The 6,512-nt window shown below is 44.2% G+C and overlaps 1 pseudogene; it reads left to right on the top strand.

The window, feature by feature from the left end:
• Positions 1–515: 515 nt before the first annotated feature.
• LOC148521189 (5S ribosomal RNA) lies at positions 516–634 on the top strand (annotated as a pseudogene).
• The last annotated feature ends 5,878 nt before the right edge of the window (positions 635–6,512 follow it).

The following is a 6,512-nucleotide window of genomic DNA, read 5'->3' as shown; positions in this document are numbered from 1 at the left end:
ACTTTCCTTTTTTAAAAAATTTTTTATTACCACTCTGTGTGTTGTGACCATGTGATGACTTATTCAATGTACATCCGTATTTCATGTTAATAATACAAATTATGCTATGTATTGTTTGGTTAAAATGTATGGTGTCTGCTAAGTGCTCTAGAGGAATATAAATTAGCACTATCCCTACAGAAACATATGGGATTTGCATACTCATGTACAATCATATGAATACTATATAAATGGCGTTGACATGTGATATGATTATCCCCAGGCACTATTAGACTGACATTACTTATACCTGCATTTAGATTATCTGTTTATATGGCTATATGAATATGATATACATACTTTAGAAGGTAACATAATCAATTTATTCAGTAATCAAAGTATGCTGGTGCAATACTTTGTTGGGAATTTATGTCCATTGTTTAATCAAAGCAGATTTCTCATACTGAGTTAGTCCTACATAATGCCCTTAAACTATATTACACCAGGACCCCCAATCTCCTGTTTATATACAGTAGTCCTACAACCATACCTTACTGAATATGCCCAATCTCGTCTGATCTTGGAAGCTATACAGTATTGGGTCTGATTAGTACTTGGATGGGAGACCACCAGGGAATATTGGGTGTTGTAGGTAATATTTAAGAGCAGAACGAGACTAAGGCCCTGACTCAGAGCCGGACGCTCTGACATAGCGCTCGCTCTGTATCAGTGCCGGTCTTTTTTTTTTTTCAGAACGGCCTCCTGGCCGCTCGCATAGCTGTGGGTGACCACCCACAGCTATAGCGAGCGGCCAGGAAGATGGTCGCGATGGTCTTGCGATGAGATCATTGTGGTAGGGTCTCGTGGCCGCAAGCCCCAGAGAGATTTTGGCTCGAACAGAGCCGAAATCTCTCCCACTGACATCACTCATGATGTCAGTGGGGCCGCCCACAAACGGAGGCGTTCACATGGGAACACCTCCGATTAGGCAGCCACTCCCCCGGCCCGCCCACCAAAGGGGGCGTGCTGTCACTCAACATCGACAGCTCGGCCCCTTTGTTGCAAGACCCGGAGCGACGGAGTGCCCATCGCTATCCGGGTCTTGCACATGCACACGACGGAGCCGGCTCCATTGTGCGCATGCTCACTGGCCCACCATCGACCTGGTTGCGAGCGCACAGGTCTGAATCAGGCCCTAAGTGTATAATACCAGGGACATAAGTGATTACATTTGATTTGGTTTATGTTGATTTCAGGATCACCACGGGTACAAAACTCCTGTATGATATGAATAAATAATCTAGAACTTATAGGAGCACGATTACTCGGAATTATTTTGAATTTTTATTTCGCCGTATCCATTTAGTCTATTAAAATGAGGAGATCCGCAGCTTTTTAATAATTACTAATAAAGGTTACATTTTATTAAATTTGATTTAAGAGTGCCCCAACAACTAGCCCTTCTTGGCTCTTTGTTTTTTGTACATGTTATATTTTGGGCTTTGGGAATACCACCAACAACATGTTATGTCACAATCTCTAAATACAAAATGAAATATGGTTGGTCAGCCTTTTTTTTGCCAGCAGGATTTGCGTAGAGATGCCAGATCGGAGATGAGCTCCGATCGTGGCATCGGGGGTAGGTAAGTACAGGGTGGTTGCCAGGCACTGGGGACCAGCCTAGCGGGAACTGACCCGGTGTCCCAATCCACTCCTGCTTACAGCGCATTCATCGAATTGAAAAGTGTTTTTCAAATTCAGAAACTTTGGCTAAAAAAATTTAACAATCAGTCCAGTGTCACCTAGCTGCTCCCTTCTCTGTTAGATCCAAGCACCTGCAATCTCCACCACCAACACCTGCATCATCATCAACATCCTCAATCGTGATCGTAAGTAGTCCTCCATCTAATTTCATGAGAGTGACTGACTCCTCTCCTATCCGTGATTCCTCAGAAGGATCCTTGAGTTCTACGCCTATTGCTGCCTCTGCTGCTGCTGTGAGTGGATCTTCATCCCAGACTAATTTTAGTAGTTTAACAAAACAAGTGACTGTCAAACAATCCTTCGCATACTGGAACTAGTATGACAGCAGTCACCCAGTTGCACAGCGGATTACTAACGCCATAACAGCTATGCTGGTATTAGATGTGTGTCCAGTATCCACCATTAATGCAGTGGGTTTTAGACAGTTAATTGAGGTCCAGTGTCCCCGCTACCATGTCCCTTCTAGATTCCACTTCACTAGAACAGCAATTCCCAGTCTGTACAAGGACATTAAAAAAAAACTTATTAGTGTCCTCCAAAATGCCATTGTACCCACTGTCCACTAAACTACAGAAGGGTGGACAAGTGGGACAGGGCAAACTAAAGATTACATGACTGTGACAGTCCACTGGGTAGGTGTATTGCCTCCAACAGTGCAAACAGCAACAGCAGCATCTAACAAATGACAGCTCATTCAGAGGTAGGCTACTCTGTGTAAGAGGCATACCGCTGAGAACCTCTTAGAAAAACTCAGGGAAATCATTGCAAAATGGCTTACCCCACGTGGACTCTCCACAGGATTTGTGATTTCTGACAATGGCACCAATATTGTGAGAGCATGACATCTGGGTGAATTTGACCACGTCCCATGTTTTGCTCACACAATTAATTTGGTGGTGTAACATTTTTGTAAACATGACAGTGGCGTGCAGGAGATGCTCTTGGTGGCCCAAAAGAATTTGGGACATTTTCGACATTCAGCAACTGCGTGTTGAAGATTGCAGCACCAGCAAGTACTGTTGAAATTACCCTGCCATCAGCTGAAGCAAGAGGTAGTAACTAGGAGGAATTCTACCCTCTATATGCTTCAGCATATGGAGGAGCAGCAAAAGGTCATCCAAGGCTACACAACGGCCTATGACATAGGGAAAGGAGCAGGAATACACCTTAGTCAAGCGCAGTAGAGAATAATTTTCATGTTGTGCAAGGTTCTTAAGCCCTTTGAACTTGCCACATGTGAAGTTAGTTCAGACACTGCCAGCTTGAGTCAGGTCATTCCCCTAAACAGATTTTGCAAAAGCAGCTGGAGAAACTGAAGGAGGAGCTGATACGGAGTGATTCCACTAAGTATGTCGGACTTGTAGATCAAGCCCTTCATTCACTTCACCAGGATCCAAGGGTCATCAATCTCTTGAAATCAGATTACTATATTTTGACGACCATACTTAATCCTAGGTTTAAGTCATACTTTTGGTCTTTTTTCCGACGGACATAAAAAATACAAAGAGCTGTTGGTGAAAAAATTGTCAGCTGAAGTGGCACATGACACGACAGCATCTCCTAAGTCAAAAAAATAGAGAGGCGCCTGTAATGGTGGATTCCAGCAGGGACAAATTAATACTGGGCCTGATCAGACCTGCTCGCAAGCGCTATGCGCTCACAAGTGGGTAGATGGCCAGGCAGTGCGCACAAGAAATTACTCGCTCCAGGGCTCGCAACAAAATGGGGCGGCTGTCAATGTTAAGGCGGGGAGAGGGGTGGCTGGCCAAAAGGAGGTGTTCCCGAAGGAACGCCTGCCATTTGAGGGCGGCCCTACTGACATCACTCGTGATGTCAGTAGTTGAGCTTCCTGCTCTATCAGAGCAGGAAGCTCACTCGGGCTTGCGGGAACGAGACCCTACCACAAGGGTCTTGTCGCAAACCCGATGGTCGCGATGGTCGCGACCATCGCGTCCATCACTTGGCCGCTCGCAAAAGCTGTGGGTAAGAAGTACATAGGCTTCTATAGGGTAATGCCAGGTTTTTCTGGCGTTACCCTCTGTGCCGTAAAAAGGGTGCGGGCGGGGTTTAGTACATATGGAAATGCGGTAAAAACCCCCGAAAATTGTGTTTTTACCGCATTTTTCCTTTAGTACATCCCGCCCCCTGTCGCTGAAGTGATTGGTTTGTTAAGCTGTGAATGTCCTGTTTCATATATACAACATAAGGGTGGGTGGAAGGGCCCAAGGACAATTCCATCTTGCACCTCTTTTTTTTTGCATTATGTACTGTTTGGGGCATTGCTGTCTGACATTTTTAATTTTATGGTTTATGAATGTCCATAAATTGTAATGGCCACAGACAGCAAAGTTTGAACCACCAAGTTGATGGGGTGGGCAAATATGAGCAGCAGCAGCAGCACAGAGCATCTTCCTGCCAGGATGTGTGCAATAAAGTGCAAATTCGTTTAAAACAAAAAGTAGTTGTGTATATTGGTCACATACAAATATATTTACATGGTACATACAGTGCGTAAAGCAGGCTGAGGTAACCTGAAGCACACCACCTGTTGTTGACAAATAACTTCCAGTAGGCCCAGCAAACATCACAGATGCTGGGAGTTCTAGTTCAGCCGGAGAACTACAGGCTGCTTTCCTCTGATGTAAACAGCAAGCCTTGGTCCCATTATCCCTAACAACCTCCCTGAGCAGGGCCGTAACTAGGGTGGTGCGACCAGTGCCATGGCACAGGGCACCGCGGCACCGCAGGGCATGGGGCATCTTTGAGCCTGTCAATTTTCCTGTTTATTATCATTCTCACTTATAGCTTCCTCTTCTTGTATCCTCAGCATCTCTTTGCCTCCCCTATCTATTCCCTGGCCATTCCCCATGAGGCCATGTCTCTTTTTCAGGTCTCATGTCCCGATTTAAAAAATGGGGGGAGAGGGCACCAATGCGCTCTCTGGCACAGGGCACCAAAAAGTCTAGTTACAGTTCTGTCCCTGAGTACAATGTCAACGTCTGATTACAGTATGTTCTAGCAGCACCTCCACAAGCAAGGCCACCTCATTTCTATTAGTTGTGTATAAAAATTAAAAAAACCTCCTCCAGATCAAAGATGTTTTTTAGGAACTGAAGAACTTGATCCTAAATTGATCTTCCCTCATATTTTTTTTTTAAGAATCAAAACATTAAAATAAATAAATTAAAAACTAATCCGTCCTTTCCTTTCAGTCCATAAACATATTCCAACTCCGTCGGGCCTCTGACCTAGTTAAGTAAAACATTCTTGGTTTTTAAAATTCCTAAGTGTCGTATAGTTTATTAAACTGCCATCCTGTCTACCACTGCAATGCCACTCTGTGCCATGTTGGAAGCTGGACTGCCACATGTTAGTGCCGCCCACTGCTGTCGCTTAGCTTAGTCAGCCAGTTAGCTGGATGCAACCTTTTGGCCCTAAACTAGATGAAAAAAATCAATATTGTGAGCTGTTAGGTGGTCACAATTGACTGGAAATAAATGTTATTGAGGTTAATAATACTGTAGGAACAAAAACAGGCCCACATTATGTGATTTTAGCTGTTTTTATGTTTTTTTGTTTTTTTTTTAAATCCAGATCCAAAATCAAAACCAAAACACGCGAGGGGCGATTTTAGGAAAATCCAAATCCAGATCCAAAATACAATGACACACAGGTCCAAAACCGAAACACGGGGGTCAGCACACATCCCTAAGCAGAACCGTAGATGAATTATGAGCAATCTGTTACCTGGGGCAGTAATACAAACTGCATCTCTTGCCCCTAACATATCAGTCTGGGGAATGATGCTGTGCGGACATTCTGTGAACACGCCGGGCCAGAGGTAGCGTTGGGTGCTAATTGCGTCCAAAATGCAGATGTCAAATGAGCCCAAAATAAAAAGCATTGAGATATAACTTGTGGCTGATTCCTGTGTTCCTCGGTTTTAGCTATAGCTTATCTCTGCAATTTCTTTCTATCACTTTGAAGTTATATAAAGATAAATGATTCCCCCAGATCACAGCGAGTTGTATATAGGAGTATAGCAAGAAATGTCTTTTATTTCTGTTCCAATCTCCGAGGGAACATGAAAAATACAGTTAAGAAAGTCAGACTTCTGATTGTTCAATTAGGGTCGATCTCACAGCAGGAGCCTGCACCTCATCTGGGGATGTAGGAGGAAAGTTAGGATGTAGGAGGCACATATTTTTCCGTTTGAAAGAGATTGAAACTCAGTCTGAATGAGCACAAATGAGTGTATTTTATTTTTATTATTGGGCAATCAGGCTCGCCATGCAGCTGCAAAGGCCTTTCTCTCTGCCGCTTGCAAATTAGTTCTATTTAACAAATAGTTATTCTGGAGTATGCTGAAATCTTCCAGTACAGCTTGGGCTATTTGTCTAAATAACTGTTGTGGTCCCTGCAAGGGATGAGCTAAATTTGCAGCAGTGGAACATGGCACCCAAAAACCTTCACCTGAGACCCCGGGGTCCAGGGGTGGGGAGAGAGGAGTCTACAGGGAGGAGATGTCATGGCAGATGGGATTCATTTTGGGGGTAAAATGGATGGCAAAGTCAAGTACAGAGTAGGGAAGGTGAGGTAAGGAGGGAGTTGAAGGAGGCAAAGAGGCAGCATGGGTTGGTTAGATTAAAAGTCAGTTCATCCACAAAAAAAGGGCAGAGCGGTAGGGGGAGAGAATGATGAGAGAGTGGAGGAAGTCAGCATGAGAGAGCATTTTCCTTCTAAAGTCTTAGCAGAGAGTGAGCATTTTT

This window comes from Taudactylus pleione, unplaced genomic scaffold (genome assembly GCF_031769625.1).
Source record: "Taudactylus pleione unplaced genomic scaffold, aTauple2 ptg000173l, whole genome shotgun sequence".
Taxonomy (NCBI): domain Eukaryota; kingdom Metazoa; phylum Chordata; class Amphibia; order Anura; family Myobatrachidae; genus Taudactylus; species Taudactylus pleione.
The sequence above is the reverse complement of the archived record's forward strand: the minus strand, read 5'-3'. Positions and strand labels throughout refer to the sequence as shown.